General features: G+C 45.1%; 1 non-coding gene across 1 annotated transcript; it reads left to right on the top strand.

The window, feature by feature from the left end:
- The first annotated feature begins 15,255 nt into the window (after positions 1 to 15,255).
- On the top strand, positions 15,256 to 15,338 carry TRNAL-UAA. The gene has a single exon. It is a non-coding gene; the product is annotated as a tRNA-Leu (tRNA).
- Positions 15,339 to 22,605: the final 7,267 nt, after the last annotated feature.

Below are 22,605 nucleotides of genomic sequence, written 5' to 3'. Positions count from 1 at the left end.
CAGCTAGGCCAGACAAATAAACTCGCAACATATTGGTAAATCCCTTCTTTTACCCTCTTCTGAAAATGCTGACAAGGGAGGAGCAGGGCTCCAAGTGCATGAGTGATGCTGAAAAATGGAGTCACAACCACTCCTTCCTAAAGAAACTCTGCTTGGCTTTCTATTTGGTTCGCATTTGCCTCTGCATCTGCACCACTCCTTTTCTGGAGATCACTCACTTTGGCCGGAGGGGCAGCTGTGACTGACAGCGAATCTCCTTGCAATCCCCCCCATTTCTCCCCCTGTCAAAACATTTTTTCATTGAGGATGAGAGATGCACATCTTAAAAATACTCCTGAGCAAAAAAAGCATTAGCAGTTTTTCGTGGTGGAAAGTTCAGGAGGTTTCAGTGTTCTTTTCCCTTCATTTCTAATTAGAAGTTATAGACTGGAGACTCCCCACAAGTCATTAAAGCTCCTACGTTTAGCATCAGTTCTTCCAAAATATGGTGCTTCCCAAACGGTTTGCTCATCTTTTGGAAATGTTTCCCTGGGTAGTTTCCCTTGCCTCTCCTGGCAGCTGCTCCTTTATCTAATTGCTCATCTTTTGCTCATCTCAGCTGGCTGAGTTATGGTTTGAGGTTGTCAGTTTTGTATGTATGCAGTGATGGTGGATGCTTTGGAGTTAGGAGCTGGAGCAGAGATCCAAATCTCAGGTGTTTTCCCAAACCTTCTGGTCCCCAGAGACTCTCTGGGTCAGCATGCATGTGTATCCTTGGCAATCCAGGGTACAAAAGAGGCCAGAAACCACACAACAACCACCTTGCCTGGCAGCCTGCTGGATTTTCCATGTCTGTGGTGGGAGCACAGTGTTTTTTCGGCCAGCTTGTGCCTTGTATGCCACACTCAGATGAGCTCTGGTAAATCCAGTTGTGTGTTGGGGACTGGGTTTTCAAGGAGGCTGTAAGTGCAGAAAGGAGCAGTGATTTGTGGTGGCTAGAATGTTGTTCTTGCTGCCTCTCTGCAATGAGTATACTTGGGAAAGAAGGTGAGGGCTCTTCATGAGGGAATGACACTGTCCCCTGCCTTCCCTGTGCCCAGCTCTGTCCGAATTTAGGACCTCAGAAGCACACAGTAGGTGATACATCTGTGCTTCTCAAGTTGGGGCTGAGATGGTGCTGCTCGAGGTGCCCATACCTACAGAGCTTCCCGTTTCCCTTTGCTCTGCTCATAAGGCAGAAACTTTATTTGCAGTTCGCTTTGCAGCATCTCAGCCTGGAAACTGCAGCAGTGACAGGGAGGAAGAGAAGAGAAGAAATATGTAACTAGGTCAGTCTGCTCCACATTACAGCTTCATCCTTTACCCGGGGAGGAGCTGTGGTCTTTGCCCGCCTCTCGCTGTTCCCATTCAGTCACTTGATGGGGTTTCTAGCTACTTTGAGCCTACAACCTTCAGATCAAGATTTTTCTTTTAAACTTGGCTCCCACGTTCGACTCTGCTTCTTTCAACCTGTGTTCAGAGGCTCACAGTGGAAGAAACCTTTTGCTGTATTTAATTGTAAAAGTTCCTTCCCTATAAAACTCCTGGCAAATGGGGCTGGCTCAGTGGTTAGTGCTTTGCTCTCCTCCTTGCAGGGGCAGAGTTCAGCTGCTCAGTGCCTGACTGCCTGTTCCTTTGCCCAAGAAGGAGTTTTTAATCACAGTAGGATGGGATGGTTTGGCTTATTCACAGCAAGGCTGCAAAGCCGATTGCTATTATGTCTCTTGTTCAAATATGGCCTGGATTGTTAATGAAGCTTTAACTGTTTTGTGGCTGGTGTGTGATGAGTTGTTGGGCCAGTGGCTGCACATATCTGTGCAGTCAGCATCAGCTGCTTTCCTGCTCCCTGTTTTGCACCACCTCTCTCCACGTTTATGCTGATGCTCAGACACCAAAGTGTGCATGGGGCATTGTCCCCTCTTCTTTTGCCTCTTCATTCTGAAGCTGGAGAGATAAAGCTGCTCAACAAGGCTGCCTTAATTGGCAGGTATTATTAATAACAGTATGAAAGGTGTGACATTTCTATCTACTAGTAAGCAGCGTGTGAACTACGGGGAGGTGCTGCACTACACACTCTGTGATCCTGCCCTCTGGCAAGGAGCACCAGGAGGGTGGGAGGTGAGGCCACACGCAAAGCTGCGTGCACTCAAACCTGCACAGAGAAGCCTTCTCTTTTACTGGGATTGAATCTAAGAGCAAAGGGAGGTGAAGACTGTCATAAGCTGCCAGGAATCATCTGCCCAAAGAAACTGTGGATGTCCCATCCCTGGAGGTGTTTGAGGCCAGGCTGGATGGGACCCTGGGCAGCCTGAGCTGGTACCTGATCTAGTGATTGCCAATGGCAACCTCCTGCCATGGCAGGAGAATTGGGACTAAATAATCTTTGAGGTCCCTTCCAACCCAAATAGTTACAAGAGGTAATGGTTTTAAGTTGTGCTAGGTGAGGTTCAGGTTGGTAATAGGAACAATTCCTTCTCAGAAAGAGGGGTGATGCATTGGCACAGGCTGCACAGGGAGTGATGGAGTCACCGTCCCTGGAGGTGTTCAAGAACTGCGGAGATGTGGCACTGATGTGGTTGTGGGCATGGTGGGGTGGGTTGGTGATTGGACTTTGTGATCTCAGAGGTCTTTTCCAACCTTAATGACTCTGTGATTCTGATATCTGGATGAGGGGTCTGCTTCTCGAGTATTAGTGAGCATTTTAGAACCAAAACTGATTTTATTTTTATTTTTTGGTTCTTAATGAATCTTGTACTACTCAGGCTCAGACAGTATTTGCAAACCATGGGGAGAAAAAGATTTAAAAACAACAACAACAGAAGAGCATTAGAGGAAAATAATCTCATCAGCCCCAACTCTCCAGCAGCGCTGGAGACAGGAAAATGATGCCTTTTTATTAGCCTTATTGTCTTTAATTAAAGCATTCAGCAGAACCCTCTGATAATGGACTGCAACTGAGGTCGGCAGCATTTGTAATAACACAATACAGGGTTCAATTAAGTTGTACTTTTGTAGCTTTTCATCTCCACTTTAAACAAGCTGGTGATATATGCAGAATGATTACCTTTCTGAGCTGGGTAAAAAGAGGGGGGGCAGAGGGGCTTGGGAGAACAAATCACTTGTTGCTGTATAACTGATGCTATACAAATAATCCGTTTCCCCACCTTGCTCTCATGCATTCAGCCTGCTTGTAGGGTACCCCATCACTGCCATCCAGCCAGGCTGGTTGTAATTTGGCTGCTATACTGCAGCCATTAGAAGAGGTTTTTGTATACCACATCTTTGTGTGATTATGGGGATCTGCAGCAGGTTTCCTAGATCTGAGCCTTTAAAAAAATGCGTTTCTGATGGTTGCAGTACCTAAAGAACTCCAAACAAACAGGGGGATCAGAGGCAGCGGAAGAAAAGATCAGAGGTCTGGATATAACCATTTGAGCTGAAAGACTGTGGATGATTGACATGCAGTTGATATTTGCTGCTCCTTCTTTTCCCTGCTCTTTTGAATTATTGGCCATAAAACACCCTGCAGTCTCACTCTTGCTGTGTCAGAGAGAGAGAGAGAGAGAGAAGCCAAGAAAGGACCCACATGGCTAACACTTAACTTTATCTTCTCCATTAAGTAATGCTAAATTAGAATGGAATCGCTCTGGTAATACAGGTGACAGCTATATGAAGACCAAATGAATTCCCTATGATCAGCACCATTAAAAAGAACACGTTGGCAGAATTCATGATGACGGGACACTTACTGTGTGTGTAACTCATGGATGTGTGGAGGAAACCCGTGGTAAATCCAGCCAGTGCTTTATGTCAGGCTTTAAAAAAAAAAAAAAAAAAAAGTGGCTTTTAGAGCTTCTGTTCAGATCCTCATCTCTCCAGCCCTGATGTAAATGGGCTTTCCTTGCAGGGCTGGTGGTAATCTCTCTGAATTTATGGCATGAGAAGGGGCTGTGGAGAAGGTAGAGCTGAGGTCCCCATCCTAGTGCTTGCTATCATGCTGTGGCACCCCACAATGGCACACACAAAGGCATCAGCCTCTGTGTACAGACAAAAATTGCAGTGAGGCAATTACCTTCTGCCTCCTCACAGCACGGTTTTACCTGAATACTGTTCATTCCATGTGTTTTTACTGTCTCTCGTGTAGTGCAGCTATGCACTGTCAAACAGCTGTTCAGCTCTACCCTAGAAAAATAGCTTCAATAAAGTGCATTTCCCATACAGGTCATATATTGGTTAATTCATCCTTTTGGGAGAACTTCCAGACAGGAAATGTGGAGGCAGAGAATGCTGTCCCAGCTGAGCACAACTTCTAAATTAAACCCAGTCCCAGCTCCCACTACCTGCCATTGTTACTTAGGTGGAAAGGGAAAGCAGAGGGCTGAGATTTGCTGTGGTTACGTCTGGCTGCTGTGTCACTGCTCCATCTCACAGGACAGCTTCATCCGAGGGTGAACTGAGGGCTGCACAGTACATTCCCACCTCTGTGATAGAACAACCAGATTTAGAATCACAGAATGGTTTGAGTTGGAAAGGACCTTTAAATGCCATCCAGTCCAACTCCCCTGCAATGCACAGGGCAGCTCCATCAGGTCCTCAGAGTCCATCCAGCCTGACCTTGGCTGTCTGCAGGGATGGGGCATCCAACCCATCTCTGGGCAGTCTGTGCCAGTGCCTTACTGCCCATATTGTAAAAAACTTTCTTCCTTATATCCTCTTTAGTTTGAAACCATTCCCTCCTGTTTTCCTTCGTTTGGCCACACCTATGGCACACAGTGCCACACCTATGCCATATTGTATCCAAGTATGTGGAGGGGTACTCTGATGCACTGGGCTCCCTTCATTCAAGACGTTAAAATGTTGGGAAGGAAAAGCGTGTTGAAGCTACCTACAAGCTGAACTGGCTCTGACAGGTTTAGTAGAGAGACAAGGCACAAAAGAGGCTGCCTCTGGTCATACCCCTCAGATCATGTACTCCACCAAATCAGTTTGGGTTTTTGGATGTCATTTGGTATGGTCGTTGCAGAAGCCACTTCTGTGAAGTCTCGGCTTACCCTGTGCTCCACATGGTGTTGCTATTATTGCACCCTGACTGCCTCTGAGACAATTTCTTGCCTATTAAAATGCAGTTATGGCCTAGAAAGTGATAGTGTAAGAATGGCTTATCAGTGCTCTGTAGCTATTTGCTCTAATCATCCGTACCAAAGGCCCGAGAATGCTCCCAGAGAAGCCAATAAGGCTTTTTCCATTGACTTCAAAGGCAGCAGAGAGCAATTTAGCTGCTGCCACCAGACAAAGCAGATTAGGCTACAGCTGGTACTTCCACAGCTAACTTGGCTCTGAAATCCTGACAATCTAAATGTATTTTTGCTACATGGAATACTTAAAAATAGACAAGATAAAGTAGTAGGGAAAACAGATTGCTGGGAATGTTTCTTTCCTGCTAGGAGAAATGGACTAGCTGAACCTAGCAGGGCTTTTCCATCTCAAGTGTGTGTGAGTCTATGATTTTTGTCAGCAAACTAAGCACTTCTGAGCCAGAGGCAGCACAGAAAGCCGTTAAAAGCAATTTAGAGGTGCTGGTATCGTAATTTTTCACTCCAAGAGGAACTTCTATTTTTGCATATGTTGTAGGGCTCAGAAAGATTCCCCTGAATCCGGTGAGATGCGGCGCCGTGCCTGCATGGAGACAATCCTTGGACACAAACAGTAAGTCATAATAATGCACGTGTTTTGATGGGGCTGTTCCTCCCATCTGCCTCCTGGGAGGAGGATATTGAGTGTGCGACGTTGGCGAAGATCAAAGAGGCTCCTATAGCTAATAAATCACCAATAATGGGTGACTTTGCCTGCCCACACATAAGGAGGGCAGCAATGTTTAGTGAATCAATGTCTCAATACTCTAAACTATCCTCGGAATAGTTCCTTCGAAGGCATGCAAGACAGGGGTCTTTTTCGATTTAGCCTTCAGTAACATGGAGAATGCGGTTCGAGATGAATGGCTTCCCACGCACCAGCAATCATAGTAAAACCCTGTCTGTCACCCTCACAGACTGCATCAGAACTTGGCCAGGAACTCTGATCTTTGGAAAGGAGAAGTTAAAGGAAATGGAAGAGTAATAAATGAGAGTTAAAGCCAAGCCCCTCAGACTATATATAAAGATAGTTTACTCATCCCAACTCCACTCCCAGAGGAAAGCAAGGGCTGTGTAAATGGTACAGGGGAGGGATGCACAAGCTGAATGAATAACTTTTGCTGAAATGGAGCCAGCACAGGGCAGCCTGCCTAAGAAGCAGATCCCTAGCGGGGCTGGGGCAGAGACAGATCTCTGCATAGAGAATGCCTTGCCTGGAACTTGGAGATAGCCCATAATTTCAGCAAGAAGTGCCTGGCTGGTGAGCCCAGCACCCAAGCTGGGACCTCTTTGGTCCTAGAGAAAGACCGAGCTCCCTGAAGCACTCAGCGTGGGCTCAGTACAAACCTGAGTGTCTCATTAGGCAGGTTTTCCACCCTGGAGGAGAAGCTCTGCCTGCGCTGACCTTAATGTGAAATTAAAGCCATTTAAGCAGGTAACAGCCAGACAGCTGGGTGCAACCATGCGATGGAGGCGTTTGTCTCTATTTGCAGACAAGCTGTGTATGTGCTTCCACTCTGCTCAACTTTTGCTGCTTGTTTATTTAGCTAATAAGAGCCAGCAATCTGCCTTGCACAGCCGTGCAGACAGCAGAGCAGAGCATGCCCGAAGACAGGCTTTTGTTAAACACTTGTTGGCCTTATGGCAATAGCTGTGGCTCACCTGCTGCAGGAGGGAGCTGCAGGGAAGGCAATTGCTTTTGCTCACTTGGGGCATGTCCTGTCCCTCTCCATCAGTCTGTGAACAGAACTGATGCACTCCCATTCCTGGGGTGGAATTACACCATTACCAAGAGTCTCTGTAGTGTGCCACCAGTTTCCTGCATCTCACGTCTATTTTGATACTGATGGCAGCTGGACCAGTGTTGTCATAAGGTCCGTGCCTCCGTCCCTCCAGAGACAGACAGGAGGAGGCAGCTAAGCGTCTCCGCCCATGTCAGTGCTTCAGAAAAGGAGACTGAATTTAATCACAGAAGAGTGCAGTGGGGACAGCTGCTGCAAAACTTCAGCTTCATCCATCTCTACAAGGGGACTAATGTTGCATTTCAGGAAAATGTGGTGCCACTGCCTCATCTTCTGCTTCTGCACCTGGCAGTCCTTCCTGAATTTTTAAGCATTAGTCTCAGTGCTTCCTGCTCTTACCAACCAGCCTTGGGTATCCCAGGTGCTACTTGGGAGGGAAACACAGCTGCTGCCTTCGTGAGTTATCCATCTTCTCCTTTTGTGATAAAGATGCTGATCTCTAGAAATGCCTGTCCTGCATTGCTTTGTGCTACAGGCATGGTGGTCATGGGGTTGATGGTTGGACTTGATGATCTTAGAGGTCTTTTCCAAACTTAATGATTCTATGAACTCATTTCAGGGGGCCATCAAACAGACAAGAGATGCTCACCTCTGATTCTGGACCCATATCACAGACAGAAGCTAGAGGACTCCAGCTGTACTTCCTCATCACACTGTAAGCCATTCTCATTGCAACGCCTCCATTGCCAACATCTTCCAGCATGAATGTTGAATGTGTGAATTGCTGTCCTGGATATATAATTCTTAGCACTCTCACAGTGATGAAAGACTTGCAGAAACAAGTTTTCTAAGGCTTCTGCCTTCTTTTTTCCCATTCCTTCAGCTTCTTGCCATGCTGCTTTGAGCACCTTCCCACAGTGTGAAGGGGTTTGGTGGCAAAGGAAAGAGCACAGAGAGGGAAGTTCCTTGGGAGCTCTCTGAAATTAAATGGGGAAGTCAGCAGTGAACATTTCCCCACGGGCCCTGACCTTGCTGGAGCTTGCTGGAGGCAGCAGAGGTCTACTTGAAAGTGTTATCTACAGCTTTTAGGTAAGGTCCCAGTTTCCTAAAGGATGCGTTAAGGACCACACACCCATTGTGCTAGGCGCTTTGTAAGCACAGAACAAGAACCATGCACCCACATACACACATTGCTGCTTGCATGGTTACACACTAAATGGGATGTTTTGGGGTCTTAAATTTAGCTGTCTATTATGCATTCACAGGTCTGCTGGAGCACAAAGGAGCAAATGCTTCCTCATTTATCCTACGCTTAGCTGCTAATTAGGAGCTTTTAGGACATACAGTTTGAGGTGTTACCAATTAGCTCAATTGTGGACCCAGTGTGGAGCTGTTATTTGTTTGTCACAGTCATTTAAAACCAAAAAGCAAATACCAGCGTCTCCTCTCTCCCCTGCGCTTTTGCATAGCTGTGCGATGAAATAATAATAATTTCATTGTCTACTTTTCAAAACTCTACTTTTAAAACAGGTTGTAAAAAGCCCCCACGTGGCTTATTTTGCCTAATTATTAAAAGTCAGGCTTTAAATTCGAGAAGAAAGGCTATATTAAAAAAAAAAAAAAAAAAAGGCACGAAAAGGAAAAATAACTAAAGAAAGCAGATGAATGAGTGGAATATGCTAGAGGTATTCTTCTATTGTTTACCATCCGGTGTTTTGAAGGGAGCTATGGGAGCTAAGTGCTTGAAGACCACATGACTTCAGAGGGGCTTCACACCATTTCACTGTGGCTCTGTTGAAGAATGAATGTCAAACAAAACAAAATAACCAACTAACATTAGATGCAGAGAAATAGAAGAAAATTGAAGAACTTTTTTTGAAAAAAAAAAAAAAGGACGAAAGGAAGAGAAAGGAAGGAAGGAAGGAAGGAAGAGAAAGGAAGAGAAAGGAAGAGAAAGGAAGGGAGGAAGGGAGGAAGGAAGGAAAAGTTCTACTTTGGGAGTTTGTTTTCTGTTTTCCCAGGAAGCTACCTACCTCACGGCATGAGAGACTTGCTTGTGCTGTACTCTCTTGTAGGAGCCAGCTCCACCTTGATGCAGCCTGGACCCACTGTGGACAGGAGATTGAAGGACTGCATGGACAGAAGCTGAGCTGGTGGACATGGGGAGAAGGAGGAAGAGCAAACTGTAGCATCTCAAGTGTGGGGCAGAGGACCTATGCTGGAACTGTGAAGCTGTCAACAACTAGAACAGTCTCTACAGGTTTGTCTTCCTCCTCACTCTTCTTCTCTTGAGATTTTGTCCTTTAACTTGGTAACATGAGATATAAAGGAAATAAATGAAGGCACAGATGCACGTGGTCCATGTGCCCTCCTGTCAGGTGGTGGTTAACCCACTGAGCAGGCGCGCTCAGCTTTCAACAGTTTCGTTCACATGTTACATCTAATTGGGAGAATCCTGGGTTTTGTCATTGATGATTTTAGCAAGATGGTCTTCTGAGACATCAAAGAAGTCCAGCTGGTAACCCATATGGAGAAATATATATATATATATATTCTATAAACATACTATCCCTAGAAAGCTCTTGTACACACTATGTGTGAGCTCACTCTGTACACCTACTCTTCACTATAGCCCGATTTTAGACATTGCATGACAGTCCCACTGATACCTGTCAGTATTTCTATTTGGAGTTGACTTGGAGTTTCCTGCAAGGTAGCTGGTGCTCTTGTGGAGAGGAAAACTTTTCCCTGATTGTTCCATAAGTCTTTTCACCCATAGCTGCTTCAGTGATTGCTGATTTTTGCTATGAGTGGAGGATCAGATTCACCCTTCTCTGTTTTCTTGTTGGAAAATGCAAATCAGGTACTTGGAGATTATTATTTCCATGGGCTTCCTTGGTCAGTGGCAATATTGGCAAATCCAAGATTCAGCGTTGCGTTGGTCGGAGATGCAGCTTTAACACAATTTAATTGCCAGCAAAGATACAGCACATACAGGTGAAAGGGGATAATTTATAAAAGCTTCAGATCCCCATTTTTTGGGGTACTTATATCCTCAGAAACACAGGGAAGTGGATCTCTCTTTTTTTTTTCCTTTCACTTCTGCTCTGATAGGCTCAGTGCTGGACACTGGGAAACATCTGATCCTCAGCTGAGGTGCAGCTACAGCTGTGGGCACGGGCATTTCAGCTCAACCAGGAGTGGTGAGAGGATGGCAAAACTGTATTTTAATCCTTCTTCAAGGTTGTTCATGCGGAGAGACATGTATGTGCAGATAGCACCATGTAACTGTGCATCTGGGTCTCAGACTGTGCTAATCCCAGGCATGTACTGATGTGCTCCAGGCTGAGATTGCTGCCATCTGAAGGCAGGTGCCCCCAGCCCATGAGAGATGCTGTTACAGTGCCAGCTGGGTACTCTCCTTGATAAAACTTCATCCCCTCACTTCCTACATTCATTCACTTGTCAAGAGCAGAGACTCGTTTTAACACTGTGGATTCTAAATTTTCTCTGATGCAATTATTGTTTGACACCGCAGCCCTTCCAAGAACCTTACATAAAGAAAGAGAAAGAATTAAATATGAGAAAAGTCTAAAAATAAAACTATTAAAAGGAGACAGAAGCTGTTTTGTGAGCAGCAGGAATGATGTGGTGCCTCTGGGAGAGGATGTGCTGAGCCAAAGGAGATGTTCTGCTTTCAGGCAGTGCCTTTCATTATATTTCAGTGAAGTTCTGTGCTTTTCTGAAGTTCTTAGGTGCAGCGCTTTTAGAAATGAGCCTGTTCTTCCTCTTTGCTCTTGCAAAAACCGCGACTTTCATACCATTTCCCAAGCCAATCTTCCTTTACAGATTGTGCAGCCAAAATTTCTCTTCTCTAATTAACCCAGAATGGTTTTTGAAGAAGTTTTAGCCACAGAGAACATCGAATTTAGCTCTTAGCCTGGAGCCAAGCTCTAGGCTAAAGAACACATGTCATTTTAGGAATTCATGCAGACACACCTTGACATCTGGGATGTGATAGGTTGCCTGCGCGCTTCCCTGCTGAGCCAGTGTGCAGTGGTGGGCAGCGCTGATGCTGCAGGTGAAGCATCAGGTGTTCTGCCATTCGTTCCAACGCCTTGTCCAAGCTAGACAAGTAATTGCAGCTGATTTCTCTGACACATGCAAGCCTCTTCTGCTGGTGTTTGTCTATGTGATAACTTAATTGCTTCATTTCTTTTTCGGGTTGCTTCTGTGCAGCATACTGTAGCGTTTTCTAAATATGTCCCATAAGAAAATCGCCTTCTCTGGTTTCCAATGGAATGTTCCTTTGTAGTGCTAAAAGACAGCCAAAAATACGGAACGCACAGCGTTTTCCAGCGTGATTTCAAAATGTCCGTAACGGAATGTGGTTCACAGGTATCTGGTGAAATTCAGGTATGGAGTTTTAAGGGATCTTCAGAGATCATCTGCCTTGAACTAGAACCAACCAGGCTTCCAATTCGTTAAAAGCCTCTGGTGCTGGTTGTTCAATCCGTTGTAAGGACCTCTCCCACAGGCAGATACAACAGCTCCTGAACCTTGTTACCTGCAAATAGGTGTCTAGCTTAAGCTAATCAAATGAACTTTGTTCCTTTGCTTCTGTTCCAGAAAGCATGATTTTCACCCTCTTTAGATGCCCTAGATGGGATGAAGCCCTCTTTGAATGTTTTTCTCTCTGCAATGGCTGTAGAAAAAGTCTGGCAGATGGCACTTGGCAAGACTAGATGAATATGCACTGAATGTCTCATTTGCATTGGGTCCCTTTTTGTCTTCATGGTTTGGGCACCCAACATCTGAGATACCAATTTCACATCCCTGTGATCCTCAGTGTGTTCTTGAGCTTTCTTTTCTGCACAGCTGTGACTCATTTCTCTGTGCTGTATTTGATGATGTTTGGAACAGTGACAGGGAGAGATGAGTCTGTGATGGTTTCTTTCTCAATATCTTGTCTGGGCTAAATAAAGGTAAAACCTTGATGAGCTACACAAGCATCCTGTCCAGAATACATATTGGAATGACAGTCTAGGAAGGTGATGGCTTTGAAATGCTAAACCATCAACATTTACAATGGAAGCCCATTCAGAACCAAAGAAGAAGCAATGATGTGAAGCTGAAGTGTTTTGAGTCCTCAAGATTAATTTATTTTAGAGATCCTATCTGTTGTCCAAAAGATATTTTTGGAAAATGCTGAGAGGGTAATTTAAAGTAACGATAGCTTGTGGAAAATAGCAAACAGGTGGAAGATCATTCCTGAACAGGAGAAAGTAATGCATTATTTGCTATCACTTACTGCCATGGAACTTAATCAACAAAGAAAATGTGCTTTCCCTCTGGGGTAAATATCCTTCACGAGGCCATTGGTTTTTAATCCTGCCTGTGTGCCCACAGAACCAGGTCTTTGCTTCTTCTGGCTAAATGCAGCTATATGCAAGGTTCATGGAAAAGCTTTCCTCTTGAGCTATAGAGCCATCAAGCAGTGGGGCATCATGTCACATTCTGCAGAGAACAAACTTCCACCTGTAAGCCTATAACGTGCATCTCTGAGTCCTTCTGAAGGAAAGCCAGCTGCATGTCAATTGAGGCGGCTTGGTTTCCTGAACTGCCTCTTCAGAGGCAGCAGAAATAGGATGAGTGAGCTTCTGTGCTTGCTTGCTTCTTTATTCTGAAAGCTACTGGGGACCAGCTGCACGGTAACATTAACCTGTTCCACTGTTCTTTTTGTCAGTGAGCTCCAGCTACTTTCCAAATGTGGTACAAGCTTGCAGTTATGTGTGACAGCGTCTTTAGATGCACTCTATTTTTAAAGTTCAGAGAGCTTCCTTATTAAGTGCTACGTGTACTCAGCATATGAGTGATAAGCAGCAAGCCTGTTGGGCAAGGAGAAGCCAAGCTGTTGCGTCTCACTCCATCTAAATGACCCTGGTGGGGCTGCTCTGAGCCAAACATGCCATCATTTTGTGCTCCTGATGGTTGATGCCTATGCACCAAACTGCTCTTATAGCAAGAGAGGGCACAGAAAAAACATGGAGGAGAACCTCGTCCTACTGCTTCTCTCTGCCAGCCAGTTTCTAAAGTGAGGATGCAGAGATCATTTTCACCCCCGCATTAGTAAAGCAGAGAAGTTTTGTCTTGAAATCTCTTACAAAGTGCCACTTTTAGCCTGCCTTGCTCATGACTGCATGGCTTTGGATTTTTGTCTTTTTCTTAACTACCTATCAGCCACCCTCCAGCTGCAGTAATAACGTGTGGGATGGCAGTTGCCTCCAGTGGCTGTTTAAATTAAACACAGATCTACTGAATAGACACTGAGTGTCAAGAGATCTCTTCTGGGAAGTGAGAGGAGGATCTGCTTCCCTGTTAGCATTGCCAATGTGTTTCTGAACCTAAGGACAACACCTTTCTGACTTCAGAATGTGTCCATAATCATCTTCCTTAAGCAGCCTGTGTGCCTGCTGTCTCCTGGCTGAGGGTTATAGGCTGTGATTATGCATTATATTTAGAATCTTCTAAAATTTTGATCAGCCTTGGAGACTCAGCTTCAGTTCTTAAATGAGTGCAACAGGGCTGTTAGGCAGGCACTGGGGGCTGCTTCAAGCCAGAGGCTACAGTGAGCTAGGGGAAGCAAAGGGGATGTGGCTAGGGGAGAGATATCCCTGGAGAAAGTGACCCTACTGCTTTATTCAGCGCTCAGGATGCCAGTTCAGGCAGCATTTCCCAGATGGACCCATGGGATTACAGTCAGTGTTAACTTCAAAGCTGGGTACTATGGGAATATGAGGAGTGCAGGTCATGGATGTCCTTGAGGGCAGCTCCTTTCTCCCCATGCTGTGAAGAGCAGATGTGGTATAAAAGCTTCCTCTAGGAGAGGGCATGATTAATCTTTGCTTCTTAGAGGATGACAAATATATTATATTCGCCGACATGCACACGCATTCTCTTCGTCTGACGGGTGACCCCTATCTTAATGCCAAGCGTGCGAGGTCCAGCTCTGTAAACGAAGAGGAGAGCTTTGCAAGCTCATTAATGCTTTGAAGTCGCTCATTAGGAGCAGATTCCTCTGGAGCTGGCAAGCGTAACACCCTTTGTGAGCACAACTTCATTTGATATTAATGCGGGTGCTGCAGCTGGAGGCGTACAGAGATGCTGAGCTGCCGTTCTGCACACATAGACCAGCGTAGTGGGCTGCTGTGGCTGTAATAGGAAGGGTAAAGGGAAGCAGGGAATGTTTCTGTCCTCTCTTGGCACCTCAAGAGGTGACATTTCCTCTTGGCAGGGTTTTTATGTGTGGTAGATTAACCCAGTCCTCTGCTGAGCTGCAGCATCCTGCATTGGGCCTTCCCAGTCCTTCCCATAGTGAAGGATGCTCCAGTATGTCTTCAGCAGAGGGGATGCTCTGATGAATAGGTTTCTCTGAGTGGGCATCATGGGAAGCACGGCAGTGCATGGAGGCCAGGCCATTTGGGGATCTTCTGGGAGGGGACAAGACTGGGAATGGGTTGCAGAATCCCAGTAAAGCAGTGGCAGCCCTGTGTAGAGATGCTGGCCTGGGAAGTGTGAGAGTGGCTGAAATAAGAGATGTAAAACATCAGGTTGCTGTGGCTTAAAGGCTAAAGACTTAGTGCATGTAGCTGTTTTGAGGCTGTGAGTTTGAATCTCATGTGAGTCAACAGAGAGCTTTTTTTTTTTTTCTTTTAAAACAAAACAAAAGCTAGACAAAATAGAAGCTGTACCTCACCCCAAAGGAGAAAGAAGGACTCATCTCCCCACTGTCTCTTCTGACCAAATGCCCCCAAAAATCTGAACTACAGAGGGAGTAAGGATCAGGACCCAAGGTGGAAGGATGGTGCTAGAACTGCTTGGCATCTGCAATGAGCGCTGGTGGGCTGGCAGAGCTGCTCGTGTGCCTCTGGGCACCAGCAGGGTCAGGATGACAACCTCCAAAGATACCTGTGCTCCTGGCACAATGGTCTGGCATAGCACGTGGGCTCCATTCTGTTCTCCATGGCCCGTGAGAACTGTTAACTCCTGGTTTGGCTGGGGTGGATAAATGGTCTGAGCAGATGCTATTTGGTGGTGGATCACCAGGATGTGAGGGAAAATCTGTGAAAGTTTGGAAAATGCATGAGATCAGAAAACGTTTTTTTGGTGTGGTATAAGTAAAGGGAGTCAGGCAGCTTTTCTTTCTGTGCCTTGCCAGATTTGCTGGAGACCTTAAAGGAAGTGGTGAGGAGAGGAAGATGTTGCTGATCCCGGGAAGAGCCTTGAGTTGGGACTTTGGTGGCTTGGTGAGGTGAGTGTCCTTGAGGAGAGGACCTGGCTGGCCAGGGGACAGCAGGCAGCCCACCAGGATGGCCGAGTGGTGAAGGCGTTGGACTTAAGATCCAATGGGCGCATGCCCGCGTGGGTTCGAACCCCACTTCTGGTAGGAGCCTCCTTTTTCTTTCAGGCCACAAACCCCATCCTGGCCTTTAGACCATCTGTTTGGAGCAGGGATGGGAGCTGTCAGCCAAGATATTGTGGGACCAACACTATTGGACACCCCAGTATGAACACTCTGGTGGGACTGAGGGACTTCATCATCCAGGCTGGATGTGGAGAGAGATGTGAAGCAGTCCCTCTAGCACACGGTTACGTCTCTTATCCTTTGTGCAGGGAGTGTTGGGATCGTCATGGGCTTGAATCCCACATGCCACCAGAATAGAGACTTGTTTTTTCCAAGACAGAAGTAGAAAAACCTGACTATCCTGTGGAAGATAAAAAAAGATGTTGAGCTTTACACAGTTCAGGCAAGTCACAAGTGGGAATATGTGCAAAGAAGTGGGTTTGGGTTTTGGGTTTCATGCTGGCTTCTCCTGCCAACTCTGCTCTGTGACCCCATGCTCGTGGCTTGGATCACTCCAAGCACCATTTGGCACTTTTTGGAGGGATCTAGCAGCGTCAGCAGTCCCTGGAGCAGGTCTAGAGGGCTCACAGTATGGCACAAGGATGTTCCTGGTTAAGTTGGGGAAATGCAGCAGAAACTGAGAGCTGCTCCTGTGCTAGCATGCCTTGGCACCCACAAACACGCATGAGATTTCTTCATTCCCTTCCTCTAGTGTATTGATGGGCAGAACACATTTCCCTTTGAAAAGATTTAGCCCACCGGACCCATGGAGATGCTGTCAGACTTTCATTTGGCTGCTTTGCTCTAACCCCGAGGCCAAACGGAAATGTCCTACTGCTGGGACATGATTTGAAGTGATGGTGTTAATTTGGTTAATTAGGATTCCTGGGTAGCGTGCGTGTCTTGTAAATCAGCTTACCATTGTAGTATCTCCGCAAAGAGTTATTTGCTGGTGCATGAGGTTATGTATGAATTTACGATTATGATGTAGGACCATTAATTTCATGTTTGTGGCAGATGATGCAGCTCAATTAAAAGTTGCATGTTAAGATCCTTGGCTCTCTCTGATATATAGGAATCGGCTGGTGGCCTGCAGGATTACAAGGCCTGTAACTGTGGCCATATAACAAATGGGGCAGGACCCAGAGGAGAGGACATGGGAGGAATTACTGCTCCTCTCCCACTTGATTAGTTCTGGGAGTGAAATGTTTTGTGTATCTGCCAGTTTGCGACTAACCTCGGTCATTAAGTGATGCAAAGAATGACAAATACATCTCTGGGAGCACACCATGGGGTCTGAGCAGCACTGTGGGTCTTTTGCCTCTGATGACTTGGAGTCAGACTCCTGTTTAGTCCATGTGTCAAAGGCATTTACTGCCCTTCACTGAGTTCAAAGCCCAAATCACCTCGTTTAAACTTCCCTGTTGATCCATATTCTTACAAATCTTGTGGTTTTTCTACTCTAAGGGTATGAGCTCTGCTCTGCTCTTGATCCACAGAGGGTATCTATCTACTTTGCAAAACTATTGGGCAGAAAAAGTGTTGTCTGCAGGCACCCAGATCTGAATTAATAGCCTTTGGATGGCACAGCTCTGCACACAGGACTGGGTGAACATCTGAGGCCACGTGTTGATTCAGCTCAGGACTGAGGTCAAATGGCAGAGCCATGTAAGAGAGCCGAGCAGGAGAATCTGAGCCTGGAGCAGCAAGGAGGACACAGCGATCAGGGCATGTTAGGGCTGTGGTGGACTGCTAAATAAGGAACATGGCTCATTGGGTATGGTGGTGTGGTGGGTTGATAATTGGACTGGATGAGCTTAGTGGTCTATTCCAACCTTTATGATTCTATAAGTAGCCTTTCACCAGGCCACAGCTTTCCTTCTTCTCATAAAGTCCTGTAACCTCCAAGTATGTGACAAAGTTAAAGGAGCAGCTTGTCCTTAATATTTATTAAGATGGTTACTGCTGATTAAATACCAATAGTTTATTGAAATACATTTATTATAGATTAACCGTGCAGTATGACATCTGTTATGTTGTGGTTAAAAGTAAACCTCAGTAAAAGGTTTTTAATAATGAATTTGTATTGAAGTAGTGTATAATAAGTATCTTTAGCAATCTCACTCTCTATTTCACAAGACAGTTTTATGTTCAATAAATACCTCGAGATTATTAAAAACATATTTATCAAAGATTAACAGTGTTAAAATAGATACAAATCTAAGCTGCTAAGCTCAATAAGTGTGCCTATAATAATCAATTCCCATATTAAAACACAATAATAGCCCTGTTTAAATGAAATGGGTTTTTGGGATCTTTGTAAGTGCCATCTTTTGCTGTGTGCTCCTGCTTGCAGATCTCAGATTAGATTATGGAACGTTTGTACTTAAAATAAATCAAAGTAAAAGCAAACCAGTCCAGGCAGTTTCAGGAACGAGGAACCAGAGCTTCAAAGAATGTAGGTCAGTGCCAGACCACAGGCATCACAGCAGCCTGTCTGGCTTGCCCCAGCTCTACATCCTGAAGAAATCCCCATACCCAGTCCAAATTACAGCCATGACACTTCCTGCAGCCCCACCACTTCCAGGATCGGGAGTGTGGAGCAGCAACTCTCAAAGTCTCCAACATCATAGATGCACCCACTCTGTTTTGGTGAAACAGACTGCCTGTCTTGTATCCTGTTATTATCTAGTGCTTGGAGGCAGAGTGCTAAAATGAGCTCACTATTTAGGGAGGTAAACAAAATGTTATTGTTTTACTGTTGTTATGCTACTGCTATAATTGCCGGCTGGTGGGTAACGAGAGCTTCAGCCTGTGCTGTGCTGCAGCTGCTGGGAGCAGCACCCCAGGTGCTCACTTTTTGTGTTGTGGGCGCCTCTTGGAGCATTTGGTGGTCGGTGTGGGTTTGTTACCTTTATACCTGTGATGTATTGGTGGGGAAATTTGCCTCTTGTGATGGTAGAATCTCAGAAAACAGCCCGACGGACAGACATCCCTCATTGCTACTCAGCAATTCTCAAATACTTGGTGCTTTACTGTCTCCCACTTGCCTGTTGACTCCCTCCTTTTTCAGTATGCGTTTGAATGATAGATTCAGACACTGTCTTACCTCTATGGAGTCAGCTTCTTTTCCCAAGTAACAGTAATAGAACAAAAGGTAATGGCCTCAAATTGGTCAGGGGAGTTTCAAGTTGGGTATGAAGAAAAAATTATTCTCAGAAAGGGTGATGATGTAGTGGTACAGGCTGCCCAAGGAGCAGTGGAGTCACTGTTCCTGGAGGTGTCTGAGAACCTTGGAGATGTAAGCACTGAAAGATGTGGTTAGTAGGCATGATGGGGGTGGGCTGGGGTTGGACTTGATGATCCTGGAGTCTTTTCCAACCTTAATTATTCTATGGTTCTGCAGTTTAGATGCTATCAAACAGTTCTAGAGGATAAGATGTGTGCACAGGCTGCCAAGGAAGACTTTCTAAGACAGGTCAGGGTCAGGACATGGTGAAGGTAGCTGAATGGCCTTGGGGAGATGGGAGAACACATTGGAGAGATGGTGACAGAGAAGAAGTAGGGAATTTCTGGCCTGAATTTGTCTCCCTGCTCGCGTGTTGAGTATATGTATCTCCTAGTATATGAATCCAACGAATCCTATCTTTGCTTGTATCTCCATTAGGTGTTGCAAATCTATGGCTTTGGGAGATGTCTTTGTCTCAGGACCTGGTCCATACAACAAAAAAGAGCTTTCCGTGCTTAGCTGGGTGAGGATAATTCCTCAGTGGTTTGCAGTGCTGGCTCTACTGGGTGCTGTGGAGATCTGTTGTATTTTATGTAGAATTTCCTCTTTATGTGATACCCATTTCCACGAGTCCCTGACTTCACTTTTCATCCCACCTCGGGAAGCATGACCTGCAGAACTTACAGGCTTTGTGGGTATCTAATGCTCCTCTGTGGACATTCCAGAAGTTATACTTGTTTATACCCTGAGTGAGTTTGTCTTCCATATGTGTGTCTCAGCCCATCCACCCTGAGGAGGATGCTTAGCTGGTAGAAGGGAGTTTTCCATCTTAGCACAGAGCTGCAATTACAGGGGTGACCAGAGAGAAAAGACAAATGGGCACGCACCACTGCCTTTAATAGAAGGCAGTGATTCTTCTGGGCTCCGGAGTAATACGGGAGATCTGGTTTTAATAAATTAACAGTCTACAAGTAACAATCTCAAGCAATTAAACTCTGGAATGAAGGCAAGTACCATGAAATGTATTCTGGAGCTGACAGAGAGTGGAAAAGACAATCTCCAAGCAGTGCAGAAGGCAAAACTAAAATAAAAATGCCCCAGAGAGAATGGGTGAGGTCTGCTCCTGTCTTGTTTCTATTGTGCATGTATTTGGGCATCTCATCTTGCTCCCCATCACCTCTCCTTCCTCGGCTGGACTCTGGGACATGATTTGGAGCCTCACTGGGGTCATCCTAGTCTCCAGATCTCCCTCATCTTCAAACTTGCAATTGTAGGCAAGGGAGTGCTCATGGTTAGGAGGGTATGGCTGATGGAAGAGATGGGAAGTGTCTGGGAGCTTGAGAATGGCTAAAAGATGAGGAGGGGAACAAATACAAAATAAAACAGCTAAGCCTCCCTGTCTTACATTAATAGGCTGTATGGAATCCGCTTTGCCATAGAATTCAATTTATTTCCATTTAAAGGCTGTTCTTCTCAATCAATGCAGCTAATAAATAGCTGCTGATGGCCATGACCCCCAGGCTGAGGGAAGAATTTATCTTCTGAGCCAATTAAAGGAATTGAACAATTCCTTTTAATAACGCTATGGGATTTTATATTAAAAAAAAATGGAGACAGAAAGAAATCCTCCTTCCAAGCCTTGCAGAAAAGAGTCAGGTGGGCTCTAGGAGAGTTTCATGCTTTAACTTGCCTTGTGAAGCTTGTAGGGGAACTATAGCATTCCTTGTGAATGCAAAGGAATGCATTTTTAAAAATGATATTAAAAAAAAAAAAATAAACAGCAAAAAAAAGTAAAGGCAAATTATGTTCCTTTCTTTCCAGGGCTGTAAAGAGTTTGGAGTGAACAGTGAAGTTCTGCAATGTGGTGGGTGATATAAATGTGTCAGGTCAGCCATGATGACTCTTGCATGGAAAATGAGGATTTATCTGCATGTTCTGTGGGTGTGAGGGCAGTGGGACCCAAAGCATCAGAGCCTTTGGCCTCCGGTGCATCCTCATTCTTGGGGGGAAGGTGAAACTAGGCTTTCCATTTCTTCTTTTCTGTGATTCACATGACTTTATTTTAGTGGTGAAAATCCAAATTGACCTCCTTTCTTGTGGAAGGATGGGAAGCATCCTATGGGCTTTGTGGGTTCCTAAATCTGGCACTGGAGCTACGGCGTGGTTGAGAGAGTGGATGTACCTCGGAAGACAGACAGGTGTAAATGAGGTGGTGAGGAAAGCTGAACAGATACCTAGTCAGTTTTTACAAAGCTACATAACCCCAAATGGCAGCAGGTCTTCTCCACTCCATCACTCTCCTGTCAGTGAAATCTCACGACTCCTGTTGGCATCAGGTGAGAACATCTGTCAAACACACAAGTCTCCTTCAAACACTGCTGCGCTTTAGGGAAGTCTCTTATCTCCATTTTACAGATGTCAAGCAGAGGCACAGAGAGGTTAATTGACTTGCCCGAAGTCAACACGGGAGGTCTAGAAGTGACACTAGATCCCTCAAATCCCTGTCTTCTGGCTTAATCATAAGACCATCCATCTATTCTCTTTTCTCTTAGGATTCTCAAGCACATGCACTTGAGTGGGCAAAGTGCAGGTAGAGCCTGGGCATTCCTGGTGATGGTTTCTCAACTCTGTTTCCCAAGTGTACATCAATTTCAACCTTGAAAGGTGAGAGTTTTTTGTTGCTTTTTGTTTGTTTATTTATTTATTTATTTTTGAAGTGAGACAAATTTGCCTGAGTGTGAGGATGAGCATTCACTCATGGGGAGGCATTTCAGAGTTATTGATGCCAAAGGACTTCTCTATGAGGTTTAGGTATAGATAAGACACTTTCTTTTGGGTTCTAATGAACCTCTCCTATCAAACTGAACTTGAACCCGCAGGTAAAAAACAAACAGCAACCTCTATTTTTAAATAGTCACCTGGTAATAGAACCACACAGGATATTTGAGATCTGTCCTTGACAACAGTTCCCCTATCTCTGCAAGCAAGTCTGTCTGTGAAAGGCCATTGAGATGTGTGGCAAGGTGTAACCATTTCCATCACAATGTCTCTTGTTTCAAAAGTGTGAATGGGAGAAGCTGAGTCCTGAGTGAGCTGCTGATGAACGTGGGAACAAGCACTGCTGTCCCCCTGAGACTGGGAAGGAAATCACAACTGTAAGTCTGCCTGTTACAATTTGCAGGCTTTCTGCAACATCTCTGTTCCTTCTTCTTGCTCTCTCTTTTTCATTTTTTATTAATTACCTGGTGACAATTTTCCCAGAGGATTGTTTCCCATTAATTATTAGGAAAGCTACAGGGGGAAAGTTGAACTGATGGAGATCTCCCTTTGAGAACATCGAGTGGCAGGATTTTCTGTTGCCTGCATGAGTATCTTTTTGACAGTCACCTTGCACAGGGGGCTAAATGATCTATCTGGGACGCAAAATAAGTTTTGTGTTGCAGTGAAACAAGCTGAGTAAGGAAACTAAGTGTTGGTTTGTTGGCTCTGAAGACTAAGACACTGCTTGGATAGAATTGATCAATGTGCTTTGTACATGATATATTATCATGTACCATGTGTAGGAGAAGTCACAGACAGAAAATAGTGTCAATAAGGACCATGCTGCATTTGCATCACTGTTTTCTGTTGCTGGAAATGTAGATGGCAAGAGAAGGAGTAATGCTGGCTGAAATCTCAGGTCCAGATGGTGACTGTCCCCAATACAGATGAATAATGAAGGTGGAGGAAGAGCATCTGCTCCTCCTCTCAGTCTGAAGCCATAGGTTTTATAATTGTGTCTTTTACAGTCCCCATAGCGTAGTAAGATTCCTGGGAATTCCTTGAAAGAAATTCAGGTGTTAACACTGACTGACTCCTTGGTCTAGCATGTCTGTTTGAACACTTTTGGCATTCAATTTCTATTTGAAAGAAAGTAAGTTGATATTTTGATGATACTGATCTGTAGACCTTCTTCTGAGGATTACTGTAAGTTACTGAACACCATTTCCTAGGATATATGGTACTTCAATACTTCTGTGTAATCAGAATGGTGTCTTCTATCCATGAACTTACTTTTGCAGTAAGCCAGGAAGAGCCAGG

Source organism: Lagopus leucura, unplaced genomic scaffold, assembly GCF_019238085.1.
Source record: "Lagopus leucura isolate 7727_CA_CO unplaced genomic scaffold, USGS_WTPT01 Super-Scaffold_100026, whole genome shotgun sequence".
Classification (NCBI taxonomy): domain Eukaryota; kingdom Metazoa; phylum Chordata; class Aves; order Galliformes; family Phasianidae; genus Lagopus; species Lagopus leucura.
The sequence above is the reverse complement of the archived record's forward strand: the minus strand, read 5'-3'. Positions and strand labels throughout refer to the sequence as shown.